General features: G+C 37.6%; 1 protein-coding gene across 3 annotated transcripts in view; it reads left to right on the top strand.

Moving 5' to 3' along the window:
• PTN (pleiotrophin) overlaps positions 1 to 17,636 on the top strand; it is a 114,524-nt gene that overhangs the window by 65,219 nt on the left and 31,669 nt on the right. Inside the window, exon 1 of one of the 3 annotated variants that reach the window (XM_054496873.1) lies at positions 8,093 to 8,626. The exons of the other annotated variants lie outside the window; for them this stretch is intronic. The gene's annotated coding sequence lies outside the window, so the exon portion shown is untranslated. Of the gene's footprint in view, positions 1 to 8,092; positions 8,627 to 17,636 lie in introns of those variants that run through there. 3 annotated transcript variants of the gene reach the window in all.

The raw sequence follows: 17,636 nt of genomic DNA, 5'->3' as shown, positions 1-17,636 counted from the left end.
TTTACTAAACTCACTTATCAATTCTGGTAGTTTTTTTGAGTGGTTCCATTGAACTGTAAATAGAATACTATTTCATTAAGGCTCTGATATTTCTAAGTATCAGACTGAGAAAACTGGTACAGCTTTTCAGACACAATCAAACTTTACTGAGTAAATATTTTTTGTGATCTTTTTTTTTTCTGTTAAAAGCAATAATTGTGAAGCAAGTTCACTGTGCACTGGTGTACATCCTAGGAGAGGACTCTAAAGACTTCACCAATACCATGCACCAGTATTAGTTAACTTGCATGAGTCTGGTGAAACAAAACACTCACACAAGTGAAGCAAAGCAACTATATTACTCACAGATAGGCAGCAAGGGACAATAGAAGCCTGGAATCAATGGCAAGGCAGGTCCCCAACCTCATGAAAACTGCCCAAGGCAGGTGAAGTCTTGTGTACATGTGCCCCATATCACACTGCAGCTGAGGGGCCCTCAAAACCCATTTCACCCTGGTTTTATATCTGGGGTAACTGGAATTTCCGAGCTAAAGCATTGCAGGACATCCTCTTCTAAGAGGGATGAGAACAGAGCCTGAACTGTTCTAATAGTTTCTCTTTATCTCAGGATGTTGCATTCGCAGCACATTCTGCAGTTGCCCTTGAACTACAATAGAGAAAGGAGGAAGAGCTGAGTCTCTAGGGTCGTTCAGGAACTTGTCTTGCAATAATCAATTCTTTTTCTGGCACAAATTTAATAGTCTGTAACAGATCAGTTAACAAATTTAGGTCTGTCTTCAAAATTCTCACTTCCCAGATGGACAATTTCATTGGGTGTTTGACCTTTGTAGGAGAGGTTTTTCTCTGAGTTGGGGCTTGATGCTGACCTGCAACATTTCTGCCTCACACACATAACCAAGATCAGCCACACAGTAGATATTTGTTACTTCCTCCCAAATACATAATAATGTGGGACACTCTTCATTTGCTTAGTTGTACGGCAGTAAATTTGAAAACCTGCATGCTGTTTTGTTAATTATGTTTTTAATTGAGTCACTTCATCTGAACAAATAAAGCCACCAGTTATTAGAAATGCCATCTGAAGTCAGTAGCTAAGAAAGCTATACTGAGTTGTTTCAGAAGTGTATGAAAATGTGGTAGAATCATGACAGAAATACCTTTTCATTTGAAGCTGAGATCTATACATTTTTAAATGTGGTTTCTTACTGAGTTAGGTTGAACGATTATGGATTTGTGTTTTTAGTCAACATGGGGCATTTATTTGCAACTTGCCAATACTAGAGAGTCTTGCCTTCAGAACCTAATTCAGTTTGCCAATACAATTTTTTTTTTTTTTAAAAAAGATTTACTGCCAAAAGTTGAGAAGTGTCCTTTTAATTTCCCACAAGAGATTTTGGCAAGAATATTATCATAAACACTTTGCTTTTAGTTACAGCATTTTTATATCTCGCACAAAGACGTGGTATATAATCTTATTGTCTGAATCCTCTTAATGAGCCTGTAATCTTGTAGGGTTTCTAATATCACATATAATTCCCATCTGTATCTCCCTCATAACTTGGGATATTATCTTTCATATAGTAGGTGGTCTACGAAATAGTTGCTGATACTAATGATAATTCTGGGGCTTCAGCTCATCTATACCATACTTTCTTCTTTTATTACAAAACTGACCTATATACTTCACACTGGTCTCTTGATTTCTCACCTGAAACTTTGGATTATTCTATTTCTTCCATTGGAAATGCTTTCCATTCTAGATTTACTTATCAAAGTCTAAACCATCTTAAAAGGCGGCATTATCACCTTCTGTGCGAAGCTGACTCTGACATTTTTTGGGGGAGATATACACTTCTTCACGTCCCCTCTCTTCCTCAAAGAACCACAAGGGCTACCATTGATGGAGAACTGAATACATGTCTCACAGGATGCCAGGCATTTTATATGTTATCTCACTGTACTCTTCAAACAAATTATAAGTGTGCATATGAAAACTCTGTGTTTCCATAGATGAGGATACTGACAGTAAAAGAAATTGACTACTTTGCCTACATATAAGAAGTGATGAAGCCAGTGTGAAAAATTCTGACTTCAAAACCCTTTCTCTTTCCACCATATTAAAATAGGCCTCCAATGCCTTATGATTTTCTATCATAAATTCTTCATGATTATAATCATACTTGTTAGGCTATGTGTTTGATCTTTGATGACAAGATGAAATCATTTCAGACTTTACAAAGTATAGAATAGTTAACTATAAAATTTCTATTTTTAAATATAATTTCACAAATATTTTTTGAGTACCTAATATGAGCAAGGCATCTTTCATACTAATAATAGATTTCATATTTACATCACCATCTGTGAGGCATTTTTCCTATTCTATCTTTTAAAAAAATACTGTTCTGATGAGAACACATGGACACAGGGAGGGGAACATCACACACCAGGGCCTGTCAGGGGGTGGGGGCCTAGGGGAGGGACAACATTAGGAGAAATACCTAATGTAGGTGACAGGTTGATGGGTGCAGCAAAGCAGCATGGCACATATGTACCTATGTAACAAAACTGCATGTTCTGCACATGTACCCCAGAACTTAAAGTATATTAAAAAAATACTGTTCTGTGTCACTATTGTATCTCCTAACTAGATAGACCTTGGTATTGGGTAGACCAGTGGACTTTAAATGTATTTTCTTTTTTTGACAAATGGACTTTTACAAGGAAGTCAGTGAGTAGTGAAGGAGGAGCTGCTCTAGGCACAGCTGGGGTAAGGAGGGGGCGCTACTGGGTGTGGCAGGGAGGTCAGGGCACCTTCTCAGGCCCCTCTTAATGCCTTGCTGCAGCCTTTGGTGCTTCCTTGTGGAAACACTAGTGCTCTGTTGATAAAAATAATGAAATGAAAATAAGAAAATAAGAGGCTATTTGTGTGTGTGTGTTTGTGTGTGCTTCTGAAATTTTGAGGCCTTAGTGCTTATTCTGGACTCCTAATTATAGTACTTTTGTAATAAACAAATAAGCAAAAGTGCGCTGAAGTACCTAAAACACCCACAAAACTGATAAAAATAAAGACAAAACAGGACAATAACCACAGAACTATGCAAAGGATATCTTGACGAACTCTTGAATATGGCGGCTGACCCCTTGGTGGTAACTTAGGGTTTTAGTCATGTTCATACAACTCACAGCCTTTTCCCCTCTCCGTGGTCTTTCCTTGTCTCTTCTCCAGACTACTTAATGACTCTGTCTCTATTCCTTTCCCCCTCACAACTCCCAGGATTAACTTATTTCCACTGTCTTCTTTTGAGGTCCATCCACTGTTCCTTGTTACTGTGTACTCTAGACTCTACACATTTGTCACTGAATATTTTATAAATGCCACCTCCACACATTTGCTTACATGGTCCTTCTACTTGATTTTTCATGAAATCTGATGGTTTCATAAGTATTTGGTAGTTCCTCCTGCGTTCATTCTCCTTCCTGCTGCCTTGTCCCTTCGACTTCCGCCATGTTGGTAAATTTCCTGCAGCGTCCCCAGCCATGCTGAATTGTGAGTGAGTTAAACCTTTTTCCTTTATAAATTACCCAGTCTCAGGCAGTTCTTTATAGCAGTGTGAAAACAGGCTAATACAACATCCAACATTAATTCATGCTAAGGAAAAAGTAAAGCCCAGTAAGGGAACAGAGATGTGTAGGTGGGTGTTATTTTAGATACCACAGTCAGTTATTATATTGGCTACCAAGGCCATTTTTCTTCTTTATTTTATTCATTTATTTAACAAATATATAAATGAAATCTATGTGTCAACACTGTTCTAAACCTTACAAATGAATAACAGAGAGATAATGTTCTCTCCCTTAAAGGATGTATTGATTACTGAAGGAAGATGAATACAAGTGTTTGTGTATACACACACACACTATTATATACACACAAACACAATCACAATCACACATGCCTGCACAGAAAATTACATTATTATCCAAAGGCTTTTGATAGAACTTCATCGGTAGACAGTATTCTAAATGTCAGTTATACTAATAGGACCTCAAGCGTCCATGACTTGTGTTACTGGTAGTTTTTCTCAGATGAGAATTTACTTATTGGCTAGTGTATGTGAACCAATCAAACAGCTAGTAAGGAACTATAGTGGACTTTCAGTATCTACCTTTCAGGACAGCTTTGTTATTCTCTACTTCCTTTATGTATTACAATTATAATGTGGGACTTTATTTTATTTCTAGTTTTGTTTTTTTAGAGAGAAATAACTCCTTAAAAGAAAGTCAATTGCTAGCATTGGTAATCAAATAAGAGAAACTGAAGAGATTTAAAGACATGATAGTTACTAAATATAACGGTCTGGATGGCTCATGTCATTTCCTTTTCAGTTTTATATGCCACATTTTATGAAATCAATAATATGCCACGTTCACATTCAGGGTTGTGAATGAGGAGGGTCCGTGGGATGGATGTGGCACAATGTGCTCCAGAGATGGAGATACTGTTATCCTGGCAAAGGCTTTGCTGAGGGTGAAAGCCTTGAGCTAAACCTTGGACAGTGATAAGGATTTGCCAGGAAAGGGGATTGGGAAAGAATTTCTAATCACACAGGATAGCATGAGCAAAAGATCAGTTGATTAAAATGTTTTTGGGTTTAAATAATTATAAGTACCTTTTTCTGGCTAAAGATACATAGATCGGGTGCAGGAGTGGAAAAGACAGACTGAAAGGTGCCTCCAAGAAGGAAAGCTTTTAGATAGTCTAGACATCTTGGTCTCAGCAGATTGTGGTTTAGAAGAAAATAAGAAAGACAACAGGAAGATGAATTACAAAGATAGTACAATAATCTGGTAAAAAGAAGAACTGGATTGCATTTTTACCCAAGGAACATTCAGTGTTTGGCATGCTGGTATCGGGAAATTATATCCACTGTGTCCATTTATTGACTTTGTATAATTAAAGATGAAGGGGCAAAAGGGCTGCAATTGAAGTTAGAAAAGCTTATTGAGAAAAGATATTATGGGTCTGCTGTGTGCCAGGAACTGTGTTGCTTAATTTTCATACGTAATCTCTAATCCCAAAACTTTGTGGGGAAGATATTATATCCACATCTATTGCTAAGAAAAATAAGTTTCAGAGAAAGTAAATGTATTGCTTCACATTCCCTAGCCAGAGTTGGGATTCTCACTCAGCTCTGACTTGGTCTAAAACTCTTATTTGCTCCCCTATACCACGTTGCAGCAGATAGACATGAAAAGGATTAGGAGGAAACTAAACAATTCTATGATTCTCAAAGTCAGTCTCCAGCTTTTTTCAATTATAATAAATTAAAGCAGTAAAGGAATAATACAAACAGCCAAGTCCTCTTTGAACTTATTGGGCTCCCCAGAATAATTGAACAAACATACCTTTACTATCACAGTTATATTATAAAGAGAAAACCCAGTGTATTTCCTTCGAATACTTGTTTTGGTTGATTTATTTGTTTCTTTCTTATGCCTGTGTGCTTCTGTGTAATTAGAGATGAATTTGAAGTAGAAGACAGTTTTCATGAAGCCTACTCATCCTCGTAAAGATTAATAGGGAGCAGAGGTGATAAGCCTCCATGCTTTTAGTCAAAACGGATTTTCTACTATATTACCAAGTCAGAACACATGGGAAAAGAACACTTTGTGATATCATGTTTAAATTTGAAAAGGGTCATTATTTTTCTTGGGAAATGTAAACATTTCTTGATTTGTTTGTTTTTAATTCTGAAATTATATGACATTGGATATTAATACAGATTATGAATTGGTACGATTTCAGGTTTGATCAGATTGCCTGCTAGTGAGCCAATAACAGTGAGAAATTGTTTGATGTTGGTCAAAGCTAGGAAGATTATGTGGATGCAGAGTGGGGAGAACAATATCAATCAGGAGAAATGGATGGCTAACTACCGAATTCTAGCAGAATGTTAAAATCTTGGAGGCCTTCTAGTCTTAGAAGAGAATAACGAGGAAGGAAAAGTGATAATTTGGAGTCCATGATGCAAAATATTTTCAGTAGAGATACCTTACCTCACTTGCTCTTTCTTAGCCATAGGATGAAGCCATCCATAACCCCCTACCTAAATAGTCCTCCTTGGATCACTCTTTATGATATCATTTTTAATTTTCTTGTCACAAATTTACCACAATCAGAAATTACCTTGTGTATGAATCTCTTTACTCGTCTATTTTTTTCCATGTTATTTTCTAGCTTGCCCACTAAATATAAGCATCGTGTGGTCAAGAATCTTGTCTGTGTTGTTCAACTCCTTATTTTTATTGCCTAGAATAATGTATGCCACAAAGGCTGCAACTCTTACAAAGTTTTTGAACAATTTAGTAAATGGATACACTATTTGTAATGATCCAAATATCATTTAATATTACCATGAGTCAATATTTGTAAAGTGCTTAAAACAGATCCTTGAATATGGTAAGTACTATAAATAAATTTGTTAACTAAATGAATACTGTACTTTCTTAAACTAAAATAAAATTATTTCTGGTGAATAAGAAGACAAGCATTTGACTATATGACTAAAATAATCAGGACATTTATTAATATCTAATACCTTATAAAAGAACTTCTAGCTGTAAGTGGTTTTGTTCACTTTATAGAGAACTTCAGGGAAGTTAAATCTTTGGCCTTAACTGAATCCCTGTCTTAAAATTAATTGACAATCAAAAAAGGGAAATGCAAAATAATTGCCCTTCCCTTGTACTTCATGACATTCTGTACTTCTTATGAGAGGACAGTGAATTATAATTGGCTATTTACTTGTCACTGATGCTTTATTGGAGTGCAAGCTTCATGAGAACAAGCCAAAACATCTGTCTTATCACTTGTCACTGTTGTGTCTTGAGAATACCACCCAGTGGCTGGCATAGGGTAGGTGCCTCCAAAATGTTTAATGAAATAATGTGTTAATTTGGGGTGGAAAGAGGTGTCAGGATAGTTTTGGAAACTTCCTGAATCTTCACATAAAAATAGATGGAGCAGCTGGGCGCGGTGGCTCACACCTGTAATCCCAGCACTTTGGGAGGCAAAAGTGGGAGGATCACAAGGTCAGGAGATCGAGACCACCCTGGCCAACATGGCGAAACCCCATCTCTAATAAGAATACAAAAATTAGCTGGGCAGGGTGGCGCGCACTTGTAATCCCAACTACTTGGGAGGCTGAGGCAGGAGAATCGCTTGAACCTAGGAGGTGGAGGTTGCAGTGAGCAGAGGTCATGCCACTGGACTCCAGCCTGGTAACAGAGCGAGATTCCATCTCAAAAAAAAAAAAAAAAAAAAAAAGGTGAAGCAGCTTGACAGATAGCAAGACCAAAACCCATGGTCAAGATTTAAAGCAAAAATCAGGATAAATTTTTCTCTGACAAACGTGACAGCAAAAGTGGATAGGAGCAAACCACTAGTAACCACAAGACATGCATGCTATTCGTATTTGAACAAAACAAGATAGGGAGAAGCAACATCAGACAGATCTGACAGGGGAGAACCCAAAACAGCTCACACAAGTGCACCGTAGATCATGGTGAGCCAATGTGAGAATAAAAGCTGACCCACCAGGACTCCCTTCTGGGGCAGGAACTCACTGTAAGGATAAACTGCTGTGAAAAAATCAAAATTGATCAAGAGACCAACAATAAAAACAAAAGAGAAAGAGAAAGACTAGATAAAAGAAGAGAACAGAACCTGAAAATCTCAGAAAGATAGATACCATGTTTCCACCATCATATGAAAGAACAGAAGAACAGATTTTGTGAAATTAGAAAAGCTATGTGAACATAAATATGAACAAGAGAAATGTATTGAGGTCAAATCTCATACAAAGTAACTTAAAAGGAGAGAATGAACAGAAAAAGGGGAAGACCATTATTTATATGGCCAATTCAAGAATTTCTGAATATGCTCAAGAAACAGAACAACAAAAATCTTTGTAACCTACTGTTTCAAAATCAGTTAGAAAACACTAAGAAAACAATATAAAATATAAAAGAGCATCACAAATTATAATTAGAAAACTCAGCAATGAGGTGACAGAACTAGGAAAGAATTAAGGGGAAATAAGAGACAAGAGAGACCCTCTCATATTGTTTTATATTGTTTTATACTCAGAAAAGGAAAGAGAAGTGATACAAAAGGCAGGTAGCCCAGCGCCTAGGAACCAGACCTGAAACCAAGGAACCAGATCTGAAACCAGGCCTGGGCCTGCCTGACCTAAGCCTGGTAGTTAAAATTCCACCCCTGACCTAGCAACTGTTGTTATCTATAGATTCCAGACATTGTATGGAAGGACATTGTGAAACCTCCCGTTCTGTTCTGTTTCACTCTGACCATCGGTGCTCACAGCCCCTGTCACGTACCCCCTGGCTTGCTCAGTCGATCACGACCCTCTCACGTGGACCCCCTAAGAGTTGTGAGCCCTTAAAAGGGACAGAAGTTGAGCACCTGAGGAGATCGGATTTTAAGACGCTAGGCTGCTGATGCTCCCAGCTGATTAAAGCCACTCCCTTCATTATCTTGGTGTCTGAAGGGTTTTGTCCGCGGCTGGTCCTGCTACATTTCTTGGTTCCCTGATCGGCAAGCGAGGTGAGTAATGGAAGGTCCAGGCAGCTCCTTAGGTGACTTTAGCCTGCCCTGTGGAACATCCCTGCGGGGGACTCCAACCAGCCGGAGCGATGTGGATCCTGAGAGCGCTCCTGGGTAGGCATTTGCCCCGGTGGGACGCCTCACCAGAGCCGTGTGTGGCAGGCCCCCGTGGAGGATCAACACAGTGGCTGAACACTGGGAGGGAACTGGCACTTGGCACTTGGAGTCCGGACGTCTAAAACTTTGTAAGACTAGTCTTTCGAACTTGCCCACTCATTTGAGTGGAAGCGTGGCCTGATCACCCACGGCGTGCCTTTATGGGCTCTTTGGTTTTTATTTTTGTTTTGACTTGGTTTGAATTGCTGGACAGGATTGATCTTGGGAACTTGCCTACTCCATTCGAGCGGAAGCGTGGCCTGATCACCCACGGTGTGCCTGTATTGGCACTTTGGTTTTTGTTTTTAACTTGACTTAGATTGTTTGATACTTTGGTTTTGGTTTTGACCTGGCTTGGATTTCTTGATACTCTGATTTTGGTTTTGATTCTGGTTTGGCGTAAACTGTAAAAGTGTGTGTGTGCCCTTTTTACCCGTTCTTTGTTTTGTAGTGTGCTTGTGGTGTGAGCGTGGTGTTTTGTCTCAAGGAGACATGGGTCAGGTACCAAGTAAGCCCACCCCACTAGGAACTATGTTGAAAAATTTCAAGAAAGGATTTAAGGGAGATTACGGTGTTACTATGATACCAGGAAAACTTAGAACTTTGTGTGAAATAGACTGGCCAGCATTTGAGGTGGGTTGGCCATCAGAAGGAAGCCTAGACAGGTCCCTTGTTTCAGAGGTATGGCACAAGGTAACCTGTAAGCCAAGGCACGCAGACCAGTTTCCATACATAGACAGTTACAGCTGGTTTTAGATCCCCTTCCCCTCGACAGTAGTTAAGAGAACAGCGCAAGCAGCTGGCAGAGGCAAGGAAAGACCAGCAGAGAGAAAGACAGGAAAGAGAGAGAAAAAGAGGCAAAGAGAGAGAGGAAAAGACAGAGAGGAAGAGACAGAGAGACAAAGAAGGAGTCAAGAAAAGAGAAAGAGGCAGAAAGAGAGGAAGAGACAGAGGCAAAAGGAAAGTCAGTGAGAGAGAGACAGAAAGTCAAAGAGAGAAAGAACAAGAGAAAGAGAGAAATATACAAGTTTAAGAAAAAAAAATATACCCGATTCCTTTAAAAGCCAAGGCAAATTTAAAACCTATAATTGATAATTAAAGGTATTCTCAGTAACCCTGTAACACTCTAATACCACTTTGTTGTCAGTGTAAACAAGGGCGTATCCCGAAAGCATTGAGGCCTTCCTATCAGAAAATCCTAAACCCAGTAACCTGTGGATGGCCCAGATGCATTCAATCTGCAGCGGCAGCTGCTTTGCTAACAGAAAAAAAAAAAAAAAAAAAAAAAGGGCATCTATACCAATTCTAAGTTAATTTAGACTAAACAAGGTCTTATTAATAGCAAAGGATAATTGAAATCCCAAACTTACAAGGTTTTCAACAAAAGTAAAGTTTGCTAAAAGTTAACAGTGTAACATTTATTACAGTAACTTATAATCTTGTGGCCTTAGACAGTCTAGTCCATGGACATAAAGAAAGTTCGCTTTAAAAAAAAAAAAAAAAAGAATGGTTATCTTCAAAAAAAAAAAAGGGAAAAAAAGACGGGAGGCAGAATTTATGTAAAAAGAGTGTTATATGGTAATTTCTTGTCCTGAAATAAATTAACTGGTTGTTTTAAAAAAAATGTTTGTAGTAAGTCAGAAAGTTGAGACATGTCGAAGAATTGTCTGCTAAAGTTGTGAAAGAAAAAAATGTTATTAAAAAATTTATGCAAAAAATGTTGTATAATTTAAAAGTAATAAGGCCTCCTGAGTACTATTGAAGAAACAGTTTATGTGCAAGGTGTATAAGGAAAGTAAAATATACCTTTGGTAAAAGGATTATAAGGAGGCATAAGAATGTGGATTTTTACCTACATTAAAAAGTTAAAAAAAACATTGTTTTGAAAGTTTAAGCAAGTTTTAAAACGTTAATTGTAAAGAAAATTCTGTGTGTAAACATATTAGCAAAAGTTAAAAAGGTATCATCCAGTTTTTCTGTGAACTGGACATTAAAGTAAAAATGCAACAGGTTTTTCTTAAAGCACCAATCTCCTCTTTAACAAAAATTATAAAAGGTTAAAAAGAGTCTATAAAATCTTACTTATGATCAAACATTAAAAATTAGATAAATATGTCTACAAAGTTTTATTAAAATTAAGTTTAACATTAATAACACAGTAATATAAAGGTAAAATTTAGCTTATCTAGTATAAAAATCATACAAAAAGCATTGTTAAATGTAAAATGGTATTTGGCTTTCTTTGGTCTAAAAACTAATAAAAATAGGTGCTAAAAGAAACATTCATTTCACAAGAAGATCGTAAAAGTTAAAAAGTTAAAACAAACTTTGGCAATTAAGACAGCATACCAAGATGCAAATGCCTGGTTGGAACGGATCAAACATTCCATCTGCATGTTAAACAAAAGCAATTGTTATGCTTGTGCACATGGCAGGCCAGAGGTCCTGATTGTCCCCCTTCCACTAATGTGGTCCTCCAGTCCACCAGGCAGGGGCTGCATGGTAGCTCTTTTCCAGGATTCTACAGCCTGGATTAATAAGTCTTGCCAAGCTCTCTCTGCTATATCCCAAAGTCTGGCATCCTGCGGGTCAGCCCCCGAGGGCCATCCAACCTCCGTTTCCCAACACTAAGTTCACTTCGTGTCTCTCACGACAGGGAGGAAACTTAGCATTCCTTGGAGACCTGAAGGGATGTGATGAGCTTAAGAATTTTCACGAGCTTATCAATCAGTCAGCCGTTGTTCATCCCCAAGCAGATGTGTGGTGATATTGTGGTGGACCTTTACTGGGCACTCTACCAAATAACTGGATGGCACTTATACTTTAGTCCAATTGGCTATCCCTTTCACCCTGGCATTTCATCAACCAGAAGGAGAAAAAAAATAAGACATCATAAAGCGAGAGAAGCCCCTTATAGGTCTTTCTATTCTCACGTCCATTTAGACGCAGTTGGAGTCCCACGAGGAATACCAGATCAATTTAAAGCTTGAAATCAAATAGCTACAGGATTTAGGTCAGTATTTTAGTACGTGACAGTTAATAAAAATATAAATTAGATAAACTACATCTATTACAACCAACAGCAACAAGCTTTTCATGAGTTAAAAGAAAAACTCAGGTCCGCCCCAGCCCTGGGGCTACCTGACTTGACAAAACTTTTTACACTCTATGTGTCAAAAAAAAAAAATGGCAGTTGGAGTTTTAACCCAGACTGTAAGGCCCTGGCCAAGGCCAGTGGCCTATCTCTCAAAACAACTAGACAGAGCTTCCAAAGCCTGGCCCCCATGTCTGAGGGCCCTGGCAGCAACGACCCTGTTAGCATAAGAAGGAGATAAGCTAACTCTTAGGCAAAACCTAAACATAAAGTCCCCCCATCCTGTGGTGACTTTAACAAATACCAAAGGACATCATTAGCTAATGAATACTAGACTAACTAGATACCAAAGCTTGCTCTGTGAAAATCCCTGCATAACCATTGAAGTTTGCAACACCCTAAACTCCGCCACCTTACTCCTGGTATCAGAAAGCCCAGTTGAACATAACTGTGTAGAGGTATTGGACTCAGTTTATTCTAGTGGGCCCAACCTTCAAGACCATCCTTAAACATCAGTAGACTGAGAGCTGTATGTGAATGGGAGCAGCTTCACCAACCCTTGCAAAGTGACTCTGAAGAAGACGACAAGCCCTGCTCCAGTCACACCCGGAAGCTGACTGGTCCACGCATGGCTGAAGCATGAGGAAACTCATCGTGGGACTCATTTTCCTTAAAATTTGGACTTGCACAGTAAGGACTTCAACTGACCTTCCTCAGACTGAGAGCTGTTCCCAGTATCTACATCAAGTCACTGAGGTAGGATAAAAGATTGCTACAGTCCTATTATTTTATGGTTATTATAAGTGTACCAGGACTCTAAAAGAAACTTGTTTGCATAATGCTATTCTATCCAAGGTATGTAGCGCAGTCTCTAAATGTTATGTTTGTGGAGGAACTGTAACAGGAGATCAATGGCCATAAGAAGCCTGAGAATTAGTGCCTACAGACCCAGTTCCTGTTGAATTCCCAACCCTAAAGAATCACCCTGATCATTTCTAGGTTCTAAAAGTCTCAATTGTTGGACAATATTGCATAGCTAGAAAAAGGAAAGAATTCACTCATTCTGTAGGATGACTTAGTTGCCTAGGACAAAAACTGTGTAATAGTACCACAAAAACAGTTACATGGTGGAGTTCAAACCACACAGATAAAAATCCATTCAGTAAATTTCCAAAGTTGCAGACCGTTTAAGCCCACCCAGAATCCCACCGGGACTGGACAGCCCCCACTAGGCTATACTGGATATGTGGACATAGAACCTACGCTAAGCTGCCTGACCAGTGGTCAGGTAGTTGTGTTATTGGCACTATTAAACCATCTTTCTTCCTACTACCCATAAAAACAGGTGAACTCCTGGGCTTCCCTGTCTATGCTTCCTGCAAAAAGAAAAGCATAGCTATAAAAAAATTGAAAAATAATGAATAGCCCCCTAAGTGAATCATACAATATTATAGGCCTGGTACTTAGGCACAAGATGTCTCATGGGGATACCAGACCCCCATTTACATGCTCAACTGAATCATATGGTTGCAAGCTGTTTTAGAAATCATCACTAATAAAACCGGTCGAGACTTGACTATTCTGGCCCGGCAAGAAACTCAGATAAGAAATGCTATCTATCAAAATAGATTGGCTCTCGACTACTTGCTAGCAGCTGAAAGAGAGGTCTATAAGAAATTTAACCTTACTAATTACTGTCTACACATAGATAATCAAAGGCAAGTAGTTAAAGACATAGTTAAAAATATGACAAAACTGGCACATGTGCCTGTAGAAGTGTAGCACAGATTCGACCCTGAAGCCATGTTTAGAAGGTGGTTCCCAGCACTAAGAAAATTTAAAACTCTTATAATAAGAGTTATAATAGTAATAGGAACCTGCTTACTGCTCCCTTGTTTGCTACCTGTACTTCTTCAAATGATAAAAAGCTTCATCGCTACCTTGGTTCACCAAAATGCTTCAGCACAAGTGTACTCTATGAATCACTATCAATCTATTGCACAAGAAGACATAAGTAGCAAAAATAAGAGTGAGAACTCCAACTAATAAAAAGTGAGAGTCTTGAAGGGGGGAAATGAGGGATGAGAGAGACCCTCTCATATTGTTTTATACTCAGAAAAGGAAAGAGAAGCGAAAAAAAAGGCAGGTAGCCCAGCGCCTAGGAACCAGACCTGAAACCAAGGAACCAGATCTGAAACCAGGCCTGGGCCTGCCTGACCTAAGCCTGGTAGTTAAAATTCCACCCCTGACCTAGCAACTGTTGTTATCTACAGATTCCAGACATTGTATGGAAGGACATTGTGAAACCTCCCGTTCTGTTCTGTTTCACTCTGACCATCGGTGCTCACAGCCCCTGTCACTTACCCCCTGGCTTGCTCAGTTGATCACGACCCTCTCACGTGGATCCCCTTAGAGTTGTGAGCCGTTAAAAGGGACAGAAGTTGAGCACCTGAGGAGATCGGATTTTAAGACGCTAGGTTGCTGATGCTCCCAGCTGATTAAAGCCACTCCCTTCACTATCTTGGTGTCTGAAGGGTTTTGTCTGCAGCTCCTCCTGCTACAGTAACCTACTGTTTCAAAATGAGTTAGAAAACACTAAGAAAACAATATAAAATGTAAAAGAGCATCACAAATTATAATTAGAAAACTCAGCAATGAGATGACAAAACTAGGAAAGAATTAGAATTATAAGAAATCTATTTTAGAAATGAAGACTAAATTAGAAGGGACACAAGATTGAATAAACACAAGTAATACCTTCAGATAAATTGAAGATAAAAAAGCAATTGCTTTTAAATAAAAAATATAAAAAGGATTTGAGATAAAATGACAAATATTGAAAATAAGCAAAGCAAAGATCTCATTACTGTCTGAAAATATTTAACCAAAATGAAAAACACCTAGTTATTTTTCAGGAAAATTGTTGTACTTTACAGAAAAAAATCCCTTGGGCATCTCAGCTAAAACAATACTATATTTATAAGGGAAAGTAAAATAGATTCTGAATAGTCATAGAAACTCTTCCACAAGGCATGTCGTAGAAACTAGAACTCTTTTTCCCCAAAACCAGCCATAGAACCTAAAGATATTACTCTAACTTCCCTACACCTTTCTGTGTAAAAACTGGCCATAAAGAAATTATCTGACTTACTTTGTTTGAGTATAAATCATAAGATCTCCATTCCAGAGAGAGTGCTGCCCCACATGCAGAGAAAGCAAAGGTACACAGAGAGAGAACAAGAAGACTCTAAACACGCAGTCTTTGCTGGGTTTCATCATTCAACTTGTTGTTAGCACTAGATTATACCTTTTGCGTAATCATACTTCTACACAGCTGTCCATATTTTGTTGAGCCTAGGCATAAAAATAGATAGTTTTCTCCTGAATCTTTGGGTCTTTGTTCTGAATGCTCCCATGTCATGTAAAAATATGATCAAATAAATTTATATGCCATTTCTCCTATTTATTTACCTTTTCTCAGTGATTTTTAGGTAACCTTCACAGGGCAAAGGGGAAATTTTCCCTTGGCCCCTGTAAGTATGTAACGAAAATGTCTGATTACATAGATGTCAAGCAACTATAAAAATGAGAGCCAAAAGGAGATCACCTATGTAAAATCATTTTAACTGCTTTTAAAATTCGTAAATGGTGGGTTTAGTATTAATATTATTATCATAAGACTAATGTTTATGTAATATAAGATAATCAAATCATTAATTTTATATTTAGTTCTATCATTTCCTTTGTCCTTTCCTCACTCTGCTCACAGAAAATGGGCTGGAAATAAAGACAAACTTATTGAAGCTGAGCATCCCTAGTGCCCAGATTTTGGTCTTAAAATATCATTTATTATTATCAAAATAAACAAACAAAGATTCTTGAAGGATAGACCTGGAAAATCTTGATATACCAGAGAGCATGGAACTTATAAAAGGTTATAAGGCTAGTGTTAAAATAATTCACAAGACAACTTAATTTAGTGAAGCTTACACAGGCCAAAGATGGGACAATTAGAGCTTCAATAAAGATAAAAAGAATGTGATGGCTTAAAACCTATCAAATATGAATAAATGCATGAATTTATAATAACCTTAAAAAAAGAAAAACTGATTGGCCATATTTTAATGATAGTGGAGAGCAAATTCATAACCTTGAAAACTAGATAAATGGAAAGAATCAAGCATTTATCCTATATATCTTTATGAACTTTAAACAGCTGAACAAAATATTAGATGAAGGAAAACATTTCTATATGGAATTATGTTAAGCATTGTATGAAAATGAAAGACTAGAATGAGAATATCACAATTTTGCAACCCCCATCCATACTTATTAAGTACCAATGGCTGTTAACATCACAAAAGAGCAAAACCCAAATATTTTGTAGCTCCTGGTGAAAGAACGCAATGTTATTTACATTCTTACCAAAGGGATAGCACCTGAGTCTGATTAAGCCTCTGCATCCAGCTGCCAATTTGCAGCTGAAGAGAATATTGAATTGCACCATGAATTTGCAATCATCAAAATCTGGAATATGGGATACTAATGATTAAGTGGCCTGGGTTTTGTAAAAGTAAAAAGCAAGAAAAAGAAAATGATGGAGGGTAACCCTGTATAGTAAAAGCAAATTGAAAGATGTATCAGTTTAAAAATAAAATAAAATAAAATAAAATTAGACAAGTCAAGGGAAGCACCCTTGAATAAAACCTTCAAATAATACAAATAAATAATTACTATATGAGTTACTTTTGGAGGGATGAGACTGTCATTGGGATGGGAAACATGTAAAGCCTTCTCACGTGACTGGAAAAATCTTACAATAATTTGCTAAGCTCTTTAGTGGGTTTGTGTGGTTTTTCTATAACTTGTGTTTTGTTTTACAATAAAGAGGTCAGAAAATTACTATTTCACGAGAGTTTATGCAACTGAATCACACAATATCTAGAACAATCTGGCAACGTGAAACAAGTAATGCAGAAGCATCACAAATCATTTACTGTCATATGAGACTACTCTCAAAACTGATTGTTTCCAGCACTTCTTTGGTAAATTACACATCCCCAGGTATTGACAAAGGGCAGAGACAATCTTTTATTATGACTCTTCATTCCTCTGTTTAATGCCATGTTTTGCTGGTATTTTTCACTAGCCAAAAGTGTTATGAGTAGTAGCTATTTTAAAATCTTAGGTACTTTAAATAAAAAGTGGGAGGTGTAATAGTTTTATTACATGAAGGGTATAATATGTAGTTGCAAAGTGAGATGTTTTTTCTCATTTCATACAAGTTTAATTGCATTTACATATTTCCTGATTATCAACATTGCAACATTGGACCTCTTGACTTCAGCGAACTCAAAAGAAATACCGGGGATGAAGGTCCTTGAGTTCTTATTAAGCTTCCAAGAAGTAAAGGCAGATTTAATTTGTGTCCTGATAAGGCTGAACACAACTTCAGTTGGTCTCAGTTAAATCGTGTCTCTCTCTCTGTCCCTTTTTGTTTGTTTTGTTTTGCTTTTGGATAATACTAGATAAAGCATAATGCTTTTTTTTTTCAATAAAAAAGCACTTCTTTGTAGTAAGTAATAAGAGTAAAGGGGTACACTAATTTTATTCAGCAACTAATACTATATTTCTTAATATTCTGGTTATCTCTATGTCTGTATCTTGTAATCTTCATGAAAAGTCTCTCAAGTAATTGTTACAACCACCCCCATTTTGCAGATGTCAAAACAGTTCAATCCGCTGTGATTTGGTAATTTG

The sequence above is a fragment of the Pongo pygmaeus genome, chromosome 6 (genome assembly GCF_028885625.2).
Source record: "Pongo pygmaeus isolate AG05252 chromosome 6, NHGRI_mPonPyg2-v2.0_pri, whole genome shotgun sequence".
NCBI lineage: Eukaryota > Metazoa > Chordata > Mammalia > Primates > Hominidae > Pongo > Pongo pygmaeus.
The sequence above is the reverse complement of the archived record's forward strand: the minus strand, read 5'-3'. Positions and strand labels throughout refer to the sequence as shown.